The following is a 14,115-nucleotide window of genomic DNA, read 5'->3' on the forward strand; positions in this document are numbered from 1 at the left end:
TGGGCCGGGCGCGGTGGCTCAAGCCTGTAATCCCAGCACTTTGGGAGGCCGAGACGGGCGGATCACGAGGTCAGGAGATCGAGACCATCCTGGCTAATACGGTGAAACCCTGTCTCTACTTAAAAATACAAAAAACTAGCCGGGCGACGAGGCGGGCGCCTGTAGTCCCAGCTACTCGGGAGGCTGAGGCAGGAGAATGGCGTAAACCCGGGAGGCGGAGCTTGCAGTGAGCTGAGATCCGGCCACTGTACTCCAGCTGGGTGGCAGAGCAAGACTCCGTCTCAAAAAAAAAAAAAAAAAAAAAAAAAAAAAAAAAAAAAAAAAAAAAAAAAGATGAAAATGAAGACTAGAAGTGTACATGGGAGATGCTGTTTTCTCTAGGTGGTGAGATTAAGAAAAACTGTTTTTCTGTTCATCTGTATTCTGTAACTTTTCTACACGACTATGTCTAAAAAATAAAAAATAAAAAATCAAAGCCAGAGACTGCATGGGAAAAATTGTGCCTTGGCTTTTGTTAATAGGCTTTTGATAAGATAGTAACTACTTTAGTACTAGTAGCCAATAAAAATACATTTGGTTGAGTGCTAAATACTTTAAATAATAGCAGGGGGAGTGTGGAATTTAATTATAAGGTTAAAAAGGACACTAAACAGTGTCCAGGTACTCAGTGTTTCTCTGCAGATGGGGACACAGTTGTTTTGTGTTCATGGCCCTTTTAATTAATTAATTTATTTATTTTTTGAGATGGAGTCTCGCTCTGTCGCCCAGGCTGGCGTGCAATGGCTCAATCTCGGCCCACTGCAACCTCCGCCTCCTGGGTTCAAGCGATTCTCCTGCCTCAGCCTCCTGAGTAGCTAGAATTACAGGCGCCCACCACCACGCCTGGCTAATTTTGTATTTTTAGTAGAGATGGGGTTTCTCTATGTTGGTAAGGCTGGTCTTGAACTCCCTACCTCAGGTGATCTGCCTGCCTTGGCCTCCCGAAGTGCTGGGATTATAGGCGTGAGCCACCGTGCCCAGCCATGGTCCTGTCTTACGTCACAAAGTTCAAAGTGAGGCACAGGCTGGTAGATAAAAAACAGGGTAAGTCTGTGAATCACAATATTACTTTTATCATCAATTAGCAACAAATGGTCTCTGAAAACTAACAAACTTGGCATGGGGAGAGAGGTGATGTTTCCAAGCTACAGTACATGTTTGTTCTTCCCAGGTGAGACTCATTAAGTAGAAGCCATGTTACTGAGAATTTGCAAACGTAAACAGTATGGAGGCAGAGAAAAAACAAAAAGAGGCTGAGAACTGGTCAGTGCTTGCTAAGGTTCTTTTCTCCTACAAAATTCTAAGATTTTGTGATTGTTTTAGTTTAGTGTTATGTCTTTATATACTTTTAAAGTTATGTACTCTTAAGTTTCTATACATTTTAAAGCTGGCTTTCCCTAAACTGATGTGCTGCTAAAGGATATCTTAGACATTTAGTTAAAGCTGTAGGTGAGTCCAATATAAAATGCTAGCCAAATGAAATGGTAGCCAAAATCATTTTCAAATACCTAAGTATCCAGAGAGAGTACAGTTTATAGGTTCATTCACTTTAATGGCCAAATAAAGGAATTTTAAGTACAAAAGATAACTCAGAGGAAGAATCCGTGATAATACAGCACCAAGGAATCAAGAAGTCATCCCTCACCTTCCTCACTTCCCCATCTCTTAGGGTTCCATTAAAACCAATTCCTGCTTACCTTGGAGTGTAATTTAAGTGGGGTGGCTATCATATTGAAGCTAAGGAGAACGAAAAACATGTGAATTCCCCGCAGTCATCTGTCTAGGCAGACAGTTGGAGATAAGAAAGAACAAACTGAAAAAGGGCAACAGACTCATGCCACAGGTGGTGCATGCAGCTGCAAGGACTTGGGTCAGACAAGCCCTTCTCAGAAACACAGAGAAATATTCAGCCTTGTTCACTCTCATTCCCTGCAAAAGGACAGACCTGGCAGCCTTAAAAAGGAGGCGTTCTGGAATCAAACCAGGCTCTTTTGTGTTTCCTGTTTGGCTGAAACCAATTTGAAGCGAACAAAATCCTAAGATTGACTCACTTTAAAAATTGTATATATACACGTACATATATACATTTTATATTGCCTGATTATGCCAAATAATCTGCCTTTACCAACTACATTGTCTTTGCAGATGACGCGGAGCTACCTGTTTGTTTTCTCTTTTCTGTGCTTCATTGTTAGATAACTCCCTGTTTTGTCTGATGGAAATAACCACGCCAGGGTCACTGATCTGACACTGCAATCTCTTTATTCTTTATTCTTGGTCTTACACTGCACTTCTAGTTTCATAAATAAGGCCGTATTTAGGCTTTGGTTTATGGAATTGAGTATACAAGGGTATCCTTTACTCTGTTTTATTTCTACCCTCTGGCTTCTCATGGATGTGTGCTTTGCTCAAGTGTCCCCAGAGACCGGGAAGAACCAGCTAGATGGATGATCCTTGAGTTGCTAGTTGCACAGACGTTTACATGGATTATCTCAAAAATCAGATGTCGCATCTCATTTATGGGATGAAAAAGCTTCAAGAAAGGAAGACGGGATTTAGATCTTTCCTTTTTTCTTCTTTTGGACTTAAAGTGCAAAGATCTGCGTTAATTGCCCTCCTCAGATCACTGTATGTGATCATCCATGAGAGCCCTTTCCTTGTTTCATTTTACTTCATTGTTTTCCTCCTTGATTGCCAGCATTGGCAGTCACTCTGATGTATTTAATAAGTGTTTGGACATGAGTGTATCTCCAGGTTGTTTTTTCTATAATGCTGCTCTATGAATATATGTGTTAAATCTGTACTGTTCAGTGGCTCTCATTCTGTTTCTTTCTTTTTGATGCAATACTGTTTTACAGCTCTATTCATGTTGCTTTATGCACAGCTAGTGCATTTCTTCTAACTGCTGTATAAGGTTCCATATTATGTGTCATGATCATGTCATGATCATCTGATCCTCTTAAAATACCTGTGGCCCTAGTGATGGACTCCCAGACTGCCCCGAACTCTCTTGTCCACAAGCAATCCTGTGACAGACATCTTTGTGTGTATTTCTTCATGAACCTGTGTGGAGAGGGATTCTTGGATCATAGGTTGTCAATGAGCATGCACGTGCGTGAGCACACACACACACACATACAATGAGATACTGCCACAGTGCACTCTAGGATACCTACATCTGTGTACACTCCCGGCAGCAGCACATGAGGGTTTCTGTTTCCCACACTTTTGCCAAGATTATCAAGATTTCCCAACTTTCTAGTTTTTATAAATCTATTGGGTGTAATGTAAGTATCACTATTTGGGTATCTCAAATAGTTTTAATTTCCATTCTTTTGTTAACTAGTGACACTGAACTTCTCTTCAATCCTTCTTAGGCATTTGGGTTTCCACTTCTGAGAGTTGGCTATTCATACTTTTTGTCAATGTCTCTCTTGGGTACTTTATCTGACTTATAGGAGTTCTTTATACAGTCGTCCCCACTTATCTGAGGTTTTGCTTTCTGAGTTTTGTTACCCACCGTCTTTAGTCCAAAAATATTAAGTGGAAAATTCCAGAAATAAACAATTCATAAGTTTTAAACTGCATGCCATTTTGACTAGTGTGATGAAAACTTGTGTCATCTCGCTCCATCCTGCCCAAGGCCTGTATCATTCCTTTGTGCAGCACATATCCACCCGCTGCCCATCCCTTAGACACTTAGTAGACCTCCCGGTTCTCAGAATAATTTGTGGTATCTCCATGCTGTGTTCAAGTCACTCTTATTTTATTTAATAATGACCACAAACTGCAAGAGTAGTAATGCTATTATAATTATAATTGTTGTAATGTATTATTGGTTATTGTTGTTAATCTCTTACTGTGCTTAATTTATAAATTAAACTTTATCATAGGTATGTATGTAAAAGAAAGAAACATAGTATATATAAGGTTTGGTGCTATCCAGTTTCAGGCATATACTTAGCGAGGTTTGGAATGTATCCCCTGCAGATAAGGAAGACTATTGTATATTCTGGGTTTGAATTCCTTGTTGGTGTGAAATATCTTCCAGCCGGGCGCGGTGGCTCAAGCCTGTAATCCCAGCACTTTGGGAGGCCGAGGCGGGTGGATCACGAGGTCAGGAGATCGAGACCCTCCTGGCTAACACGGTGAAACCCCGTCTCTACTAAAAAATACAAAAAACTAGCCGGGCGCAGTGGCGGGCGCCTGTAGTCCCAGCTACTCGGAGGCTGAGGCGGGAGAACGGCGGGAACCCGGAGGCGGAGCTTGCAGTGAGCCGAGATCGCGCCACTGCACTCCAGCCTGGGCGACACAGCGAGACTCCGTCTCAAAAAAAAAAAAAAAAAAAAAAAAAAAAGAAATATCTTCCAAATGTTTTCTTTCTGTCTATCCTCTGTCTGTGTAAGTTTGTTATGATGGGCTTCACTGAACAGAAATCTGTAATTTTAGTGCAGTCAAAATTTCATGTCTTGTGCTTTTTAGGTCTGATTTACAAAATTCTTTCCCATTCCAAAGTCTCAAATATATTCTATATATTCTTCTATTCGCTTTATCATTTTATAGCTGTATAACAGGTCATAAGGTACTCATAAATATATGATTATTGTTGGCTACCCCTAACATTGTGTAACACAGTACTGGCCATGTTGTAGGAACTTAACAAATAAATTATGTTTCTTTCTCTAGCCTTGTTTCTCTGGTAAGTGGATTGAATGACGCCTCTGCTACAGACTGTTTTGTAGCTAAAGAGGGTGGAGAGCTCTTTCTGCTCTGGGCCTTACTAAGCCAACAGCATGCTATCTCCGTGCTATCACCCTAGTCCAAGCCACTGTCATCTCATGCCTGGACTTTTACAGCAACCTCCTAACTGGCTTCCTGGCTTATATTTTCAGCTTTTTCCTATTCATTTGCAGCCGTGTTACCAGAGTGATAGAGCTTAGATTAGTGCTGGCACATAGTAAGTGCCCAATAAATGTTAGTTATGATGATGATGATGATGATGATTATTGTTATTATGCAGCTTGGCATTTATAAGCACTTAATAAAATAGTTATAAATGAAAAATGTGTTCTGTATCTATATAGAATGCATTGTACTGGTGAAAGGCTAGTACAGACTAGCAACCTATCTTTGGCCATCCTTCATCTGTCGTGGTCCCAATGTCATCATTCCAAACATATATTCCCACTGTGCAAGATGTAAGTAGCTGGGGATGTAAGTAGCTGGGGATTCAGCTCTACAGGCTATAGAAAATGTCCTAGAGGGCTAAGTGTGGTGGCTCACACCCGTAATCCTAGCACTTTGGGAGGGTGAGGTGGGCAGATCACGAGGTCAAGAGATCGAGACCATCCTGGCCAACATGGTGAAACCCTGTCTCTACTATAAAAATACAAAAATAGCTGGGTGTGGTGGCAAGTGCCTGTAGTCCCAGCTACTCGAGAGGCTGAGGCAGGAGAATCGCTTGAACCCAGGAGGCAGAGGTTGCAGTGAGCCAAGATCACGCCACTGCACTCCAGCCTGGGCAGGAGAGCACCACTCCATCTCAAAAAAAAAAAAAAAGACAATGTCCTAGAATTTTAAAAACTCAAGCCTTTGATTTTAGCATATTTTCAATTATTATTTGCCTTTTTTCCATAAAAGTCAAGTGCACTGTATCAGTCAAGGTCTAGCCAGAAAACAATCACACAATAAGTCCAATAGGGGAAATTTAAAGTATATTAACTAGAAATGGGATTAACTACTAAGGGGTAAACATAACTCTTAAGAATGCAAGAATGGTGGATATAAAGAGCTGCTGCTACTTTCTAGACCAGAGTTTCTCAACTTATATAAAAAAAATTTGCCCCTCTAAGGAGACATTTTTAGATATTTTTTGCCCCTTATCACCACCTGTCCCCTCATCCCCATGAAACCTTAATTCTATAGGTATACTGTATATCTGTGTGTGTACTGTGGCCCTTTGGAGGAATAACCTAAGATTATTTCACACATACTCCCCACCCCCGCAAAGAACCAATTTTCACCCCCACTGAGAATGCTTGCCCCAGGGCAAATGCTGAGTACCCAAGGAAGGAACAAATTTGGAAGAGCCCTCTCTCCAAGGCTGACTTCACTGGAGTCACTTCACTCGGATGTAGCTATCACCTCCTGGATGGTAAAGAAGTCCACCCAGGTTCTGCAAGTCAGTGTCGGGAAGCAAGAAACCACCTTCTGGATTGCCTGTGAGACTCCCTGGGCAATTGAGCACTTTTGGGATTCCTGTACCCACTGGCTGTCAAGTTACCCCAAAAGAAGGAAAATCACATGGGAACAAAGAAGAGAGAAGCACTTTCCTCTTGCAGTGGCCCCCCAGCCCTGCAGACAAAGCTTAACATTCTGCCAGCTGCAAAGGAGAAATGTTTACAGGGCCTAGCTCCAGCATCACAGAGCAGAGCAGTGCAGGGTAGATTTGGAGCTGAGAGGAAAGAAGTTGATGCATCAGAAAAAATTATTTTAAATGAAGTGTTCTAATTAATTTCTGTCTAACCAAAGTTTTATGATGCTAAGGTTTTACCACACTATGGAGGATGCACATCAAAACACCAAGGAATTTGTAAAAATGCAGGGCATGGCTGGGCGCTGTGGCTCACGCCTGTAATCCCAGAACTTTGGGAGGCTGAGGCAGGCAGATCACCTGAGGTCGGGAGTTCGAAACAAGCCTGACCAACATGGAGAAGCCCTGTCTCTACTAAAAACACAAAATTAGCTGGGCATGGTGGCACATGCCTGCAGTCCCAGCTACTAAGGAGGCTGAGGCAGGAGAATCGCTTGAACCTGGGAGGCTGAGGTGGGCGGATCATGAGGTCAGGAGAGCAAGACCATCCTGGCTAACACAGTGAAACCCCGTCTCTACTAAAAATACAAAAAAAATTAGCCGGGCGTGGTGGCAGGCACTTGTAGTTCCAGCTACTCAGGAGGCTGAGGCAGGAGAATGGTGTTAACCCAGGAGGCGGAGCTTGCAGTGAGCCGAGATTGCGCCACTGCACTCCAGTCTGGGCGACAGAGCGAGACTCTGTCTCAAGAAAAAAAAAAAAACAAAAAAAACCGGACATATGCTTAGTAAAGTAAATTGTTATTATATGTTGTCATTTATGTGTGAAGTTTATGCCTTTGACCCACTGACAGTGGGATTTACACTTGGAGTTATTTTCTTGAGAATGAAAATGAATGTCTGATTTATCTATATTCTCCCGCCAAACAATTCAGCCAGAGAATATGCTGACTAGCTGATACCAGTCTTATTTCTTTGACAGTAACATTTCTCAGCATAATTGAATGCACATTTTTATTTACCAGTAACTCTGTTTGTGAGGTTGACAAGTACATCAATTCATCGGAACTTGATTATTCTTGGGTGAAAAAATGAAATTGAATTTCTGAATCACAGAACTAAGGTCTAAACCTCAGAGGAGAGGTATAAGTCACTGTAACAAGGAAGCCTAGCTTGGCCATTGAGACTTCTCCAACTACCTGATACCACACTACCTAAGGGTAATGTCTGCTGCCAAGCGATACAGCAAAGATAGCTCATAGACCTTGTTTAAAATTTTGCCTTAGACCTTGTTTGAAATTTGTAACAGTGCTAACTTCTTTTGTAAGCCCACAGTGGCATGTCCTGTAAATGCCTCAATTTATGCTTCTAGTTTGGATTTTGGTGTGAAGTGGCTTGCTGAGATGGGGTATGTGAATCAAGCTCTCTCAGATTCAGTTTCATTGTCTGTAAAGTGAGAAATTAGAAAACATTATGTTGAATAAGCACAATTCTCTGATGTAATAAAAAAGCAACTTTAGGCTGGGCACAGTGGTTCACACCTGTAATTGTAGCACTTTGGGAGGCCAAAGTGGGTGGATCACTTGAGCCTAGGAGTTTGAGACTAGCCTGGGTAACATGGTGAAACCTTGTCTCTATAAAAAAATGCAAAACTTAGCAGGTGTGGTGGCGTATGCCCATAGTCCCATCTACTCAGGAAGCGGAGGTGGGAGGATCACTTGAGCCCAGAGGTCAAGGCTGTGAGCCAAGTGAGCTGAGATCATGCCACTGTACTCCAGCCTGGATGACAGAGCAAAACCCTGTCTCAATTTAAAAAGAAAAAAAGCAACTTTATTTTTGTCCCTATTGTCCCTTTACATATATAAAGTCTATCCATCTATCTATCTAGACGTCTACATATCTATTTATCTATAGATATGTTCTAGTATGAAAATTCTGGCAAGTCCTTACATTTTCTGGCTTATAATGATCGCTATCACTATAGATTATCACTTTCAGTTACAAACACAGTCTTGATGCAGAGATTAGGATGTCCAGTGTAAGATATTAATCAGGCCGAGTGTGGTGGCTCATGCCTGTAATCCCATCACTTTGGGAGGCAAAGGTGGGTGGATCACAAGGTCAGGAGTTTGAGACCAACCTGACCAACATGGTGAAACCCCGTCTCTACTAAAAATACAAAAATTAGCTGGGCGTGGAGGCACTTGCCTGTAATCCCAGCTACTCAGGAGGCTGAGGCAGGAGAATCGCTTGAACCTGGGAGGTGGAGGTTGCAGTGAGCCAAGATCACGCCACTGCACCCCAGCCTGGGCAACAGAGTAAGACTCCAACTAAAAAAAAAAAAAAAATATATATATATATATATATATGTGTGTGTGTGTGTGTGTGTGTATATATATATATGTGTGTGTGTGTGGTATATATATATATATATATATAAACACTCCAAATCTGGTAAGATATTAATCAACACTCCAAATCTGATTTTAAGGACACATCCTCTCCACTCTTCCAGCCCAAGACTGCTTTACTCTGAAAGCTTGAAAGCATACAGTGGGAAAGGAAGAGATGTGGATGGCTCTTCCTCAGTGCTTCTTGTGGAGTGAATGGGGGTGTCATTATGCTCCTCCAGATTCCTCTCGACCCTTTTCTACCTCCCCCTCTGCCTGACCCATGTGTATACGCTCCATTTCCCTTTGGCTTCCAGTTGGTTTTGGCTAATGGGGAGCTCTGGCAGAAAAGGAAGAAGTGCAAGATCAAAGTTTTTATTCCCTTGGCTTTTTCCTAGAGAGGTTGACTCTGGCTGTATGTGTCCCTTGAGTAAAGGTCACTGCTCCTCTCAAGGTGGTCTCCTCCAAATGCTACTCCCTTTCCAGGTTCTGATCATCACTCCCTTAGGGCCTATGGGCATAAGCCATTCTGAGGCTTCTAACCACTGGTTTCTAGACTAGCCTTATGTTTCCATTACACCCCACCAGCTCTCCTGTAAATAGTCCCTTTAAAAATAAAATCTCCCCCACTGCACTCCAGCCTGGGTGACCGGGCAAGACTCTGTCTCGAAAAAAAATTAAAAAAAAAAAAAATAATAAACTCTCCTCAAATTATCCTAATTCAAGTGTGTCATCTGTTGCCTGTTGGGACCCTCACTAGAAAAAAATCCATCAAAATTTATATTGCATAGCAACATTTGAACTTGAAAAAATCCATTTTCTTTTTTTTTTTTAGACAGAGTGGTGTTCTGTCAGCCAGGCTGGAGTGCAGTGGTGTGATCGCAGCTCACTGCAACCTCAGCCTCCCAAGTAGCTGGGACTACAGGTATGTGCCACCACACCTGGCTAATATTATATATATATATATATATATATATATATATATAGTATTTTTAGTAGAGACAAGATTTCAACATGTTAACCAGGCTGGTCTTGAACTCCTGACCTCGTAATCCACCCGCCTCAGCCTCCCAAAGTGCTGGGATTACAGGCATGAGCCACTGCACCCAGCCAAAAAAATCTATTTTCTTAGATTAAGTAACTTACATCGCAAAACTTATAATTTGCTTTACAATATCATTATTCAAAGGCTCAACAACTACTGTACTATACTGTACTGTACTGGATCCATTCTAGGTTCAGCAAAGTCAGAGTTGGTACATCTAGCCTCCCCTGATGCATCTCTCTCTTCCTCTTTCAGGGCTCATAGGGAGGAACATGGATCTAAGTGGTTTCAGTATCTTCATGAATTGGTCTAACATATTGTCAGGAATATACGCATTTTAAAAAAGGACTCCAGGATAAAAATATAGAGCTCTAATGGTAGAAATTGTGGACACTATGAACCAGGGATGGAGAAGGATGTTTGATCTTGTTTATTCTGATCAAGATAAGGCTTAATTTTTCTGCACCTTTATTCAAAACATGTAACTCAAAGCAGATGTTTTTTTTTTTGTTTTTGTTTTTTGTTTTTTTTTTTGAGACAGGGCCTCACTCTGTCACCTAGGCTGGAATGCAGTGATGCTATGATCTCAGTTCACTGCAGCCTCAACTTCCTGGGCTCAAGCAATCCTCCCACCTCAGCCTCCCAGAGAGCTGGGACTACAAATGTGTGCCATCACACCTAGCTAATTTTTTGTATGTTGCTCAGGTTGGTCTTGAACTCCTGGGCTTAAGCAATCTTCCTGTCTTGCCTTCCAAAAGTGCTGGGATGACAGGTGTAAGCCACCACGGTCAGTACCCAGGGCAGAATGTTAAAGTCCTTGCTTCAGTGTTTGTACAGCTGTTCAGGACTTTCCAATGTTATCAGTCATTCAAAAATTTAAAGCACCTATCAAAGAGAGCTTAGTTTTCAGTCTCGAAAGTCCAAGAAATACCTAAAGATTGTTGGTGGTTATTTTATAGCACACCCAAAAAGATCTTTCACATTGTCTCTCTTTTTACCACTTGCCTCTGATCAGGCCTGCCTCCTCAGCCACACTTCAAATGAAAGAAATCAAGTAAACAACTTTTAGCAATCAGGGACCCTAAAATAGCAGGCGATCTGCCGCGGGTTAAGCACACACCAACACACGTGCAAACCAGTCAAATTTTGTACCCGGCAAATAAGGCTAACAATTGATATTTTGACCGACTTGATTATTTGAAAAAACTGCTTTTCTGTGACATAAATATAGATGTTAGTTCTGTTTTGCAGCTAAGTATCTCACGAGAAAGCCACATTAATCTGAATGATTTCCTGACCTAGAAATTAATATTCCCTAGCAAAGAAATAAAATGGTATCCACTGGTGCTTGTGGAGTTAAAAAATACTGTCTTCCTCCTTCCCTCCCCTGGTTGACATTAGTTGGTTTCAGTCCACAAATATTTACTGAGTGTTTATGATGTGCCAGGCAACTGTTTAATGCTAGAAACACAGTGCTGAAAAAAGACAAAGCAAGTCCCTGTTTAAGGCAGTTGTACTCTAAGAGAAGGGGGATGTGCAATAAACATGTAAACAAACGAATACATAATACAATTTCAGGAACTAAGGACTATGAAGAAAATAAAGCGGAGTACTATGGTAGATGGTACCTGGGGTGTGGTGTGGCTGCTCCGTGACATCTGAGTTGAGACCTGAAGGCTGGGAAGGGGGCAGCAGTGGGAGAATCTGGGGAAGAACTCTGCTAGCAAAGAAACAGTAAGTGCAAAGGACCTGGGGTAGAAACGATCCTTGTGTACTGTGTACTTGAGGGCAACAAGATGGGCAGTGTGGCTAGAGGGAAGTAGTTAAGGAGAAAGCTTGGAAAGAGATAAGGCTGAACAAGAGCCAGGATGAAAGCAGCAGAGCCATGTCAGAGTGATGACAAGCTGGAGGAGGATTTAAAGCAAGGAAGCTGGGAAGGGGTGTGATCTCATTTGTATTTAATCTGGCTGCTTTGTGGAGAATGGATTATAGGAGGTCAAACACAGAAGTGGGGAGACCTGGGAGGAGCCTATGGCAGAAGTCCAGGTGACAGACACTGGCAGCTTGGCCTAGGGTTTCAGCAACAGACCACTACCGGCTCATACGGTGCCTTTGTGAAAATTAGAAAAAGGCTCCTCTTTCCCATTAGATGCTCTGATTGCAGATGGATTAAACATGAGGTGTGAAGAAAAGAGAGGAATCCAGAATAACTCAAGTTTGCACCTCAATAATTGGCTGGAGAGTTATGGAATCAGTAGTTCAATTTTGATCATGTTCACTTTCAGGACCGTTAAATTTTCCCCATGCAGTGGGTGCACCCCTGTTACAATGTGAAAACTCAGTAGCATTTGCCACACTGACGCTGGTTTCCTTTTAGCTGGTTCTGGGAAGCTTATGCTGATGTAATGGAGATAACCTTTGTGAGACGTTAAATCAGTGTATTTGCCTGCCCAGTAAGTCTTTGTCTCCGTGGCTTCCCCTGCCCTTGAGTCAATGGCATGCATTGAGTCACAGGGAGAAAAAAAACCCAGCCAAGATCTGATAAGTCATCTCTTAGCTTAGAATTTCAAAATAGGATTAATTCATAGGAAGACAATAGTTTGAAATCAAGTGCTTTTGAGTGGCAAAAACCAGACTTTGTTGGAAGAAAAAAATGTATTTGTATACACTAGTGAGGCAGAACTTGGAAAAGTGCCCCTGAACAGATCATAGATACAGCCGAGAAGAACACAGGATATGATGTCAGAGCCACTTTCTCATGACTGGAAGCGAAGATAAAAGCAGCAGGCAGAGGCCGGGCGCAATGGGTGGCTCATGTCTGTAATCCCAGCACTTGGGGAGGCCGAGGTGGGCGAATCATGAGGTCAGGAGATCGAGACCATCCTGGCTAACATGGTGAAACCCCGTCTGTACTAAAAATACAAAAAATCAGCTGGGCGTGGTAGCGGGCGCCTGTAATCACAGCTACTCAGGGGGCTGAGGCAGGTGAATCGCTTGAATCTGGGTGGCAGAGGTTGCAGTGAGCCGAGATCGCATCACTGCACTCCAGCCTGGGCAACAAGCGAGACTCTGTCTCAAAAAAAAAAAAAAAAAAAAAAAAAAAGGCAGCAAGCAGAAAGTTGGGACATCAGAGAGTATGAGCACAGGGTTGCCCCAGATGAGTGAAGGGTGCAGTAAAGCAGAGGAGGCATGTACCCTGCTTTCTGTTTGGAACCGGGGTAACTACAGAGAAGTGGAAATGCTATGATTAGGCACAACAGGCTTGAGATAGTGATTTCTGTTCTTTGGGGTCATGCATGATCTTTAGGAGATCCAGTGGCAGAACGACAAAGGCTAAAACGGGATGAATGGGCTGGAAGAGGCCTGGCCCTTGGGCCAAAAAGGTGTGAGGCTTATGGTCCTTGCCACTGGGAGCCATGGCAGCAGGGGCTGTGGTTGTCAGCAGTGGAAATGGTTCTAGGCCCAAAAGCCGGAGATAATTTCCTCATCAAGGGAGGCCAGGAGAGCCTGGAGGATGGCAGATAGACTTGCTCTGCCAGTTTTTCAGGACCCGAATGACATCTTAAGAAACAGAAGTGGGAGAGGAGAACTGTTGGATCAGGAAGAAACCTTGAACGATTGACTGATTTTCCAAGGGAAACTGTTTTAAACCTAAAGAGACTGCATTACCTTTAATTGGCAAGACCAAGTGTTCCCACCTACGCCAGGAATGGGGGGTTTCCAGCAAGAAATCATTATTGACAATGAAGTTACTTCTTTTTGTAAATCTGTTTTTTAGTGGGTACATTTAAACCCTGCTGCATTAGTAAGGTCTGTATTGTTATCAAATAAAGAGAACTCAGCTTGACATACCCCTGCCTCTAATGGAGAGAGGGGGAGGAAGGAGAGGGAGGGGGAAGATGGAGTCAGTCAACAGTGGTTACCTCCAGGGAAGAAAACCGAGGGATAGAGAAGGAAGAAAAACCTATTTCCCATGGAACGTTTTCTGTACCTTTTGCATTTTTTCCATATGTGTGCATTAACTATTCAAAAATAAATTAAAATGGGAAAAATAAGTTTCTGAAATGAGAAAAATGCAGATGCACAGAATGTGATATTCAGTGTTTGGCAATTACCCTTAAATAGTTTTCATCTCACCAGAATCTCTGAGCCGCTTCTCCTCATTGTACCTTGTGGTTATTCTCTTCGTTTGTGTAGGTGTTGGGTAAGCTGTCTGTCTTGCCTCTCCAGCCAGCCCATGGCCCATTTGCGATTAGTACTCCAAACACTGCACCACTGACCCTATTGGTGGCCCGCCCCTTTCACAGGGGAAAACAATCCCACTGACCCAT

At 42.5% G+C, this 14,115-nt stretch overlaps 1 long non-coding RNA gene across 1 annotated transcript; it reads left to right on the forward strand.

Moving 5' to 3' along the window:
• Nucleotides 1-2: 2 nt before the first annotated feature.
• On the forward strand, nucleotides 3-12,698 carry LOC117099728. Its single transcript, XR_004443976.1, has 2 exons — nucleotides 3-69; nucleotides 12,648-12,698. It is a non-coding gene; the product is annotated as an uncharacterized LOC117099728 (long non-coding RNA).
• The last annotated feature ends 1,417 nt before the right edge of the window (nucleotides 12,699-14,115 follow it).

Source organism: Trachypithecus francoisi, unplaced genomic scaffold (assembly GCF_009764315.1).
Source record: "Trachypithecus francoisi isolate TF-2019V2 unplaced genomic scaffold, Tfra_2.0 Lachesis_group17, whole genome shotgun sequence".
Taxonomy (NCBI): Eukaryota; Metazoa; Chordata; class Mammalia; order Primates; family Cercopithecidae; genus Trachypithecus; species Trachypithecus francoisi.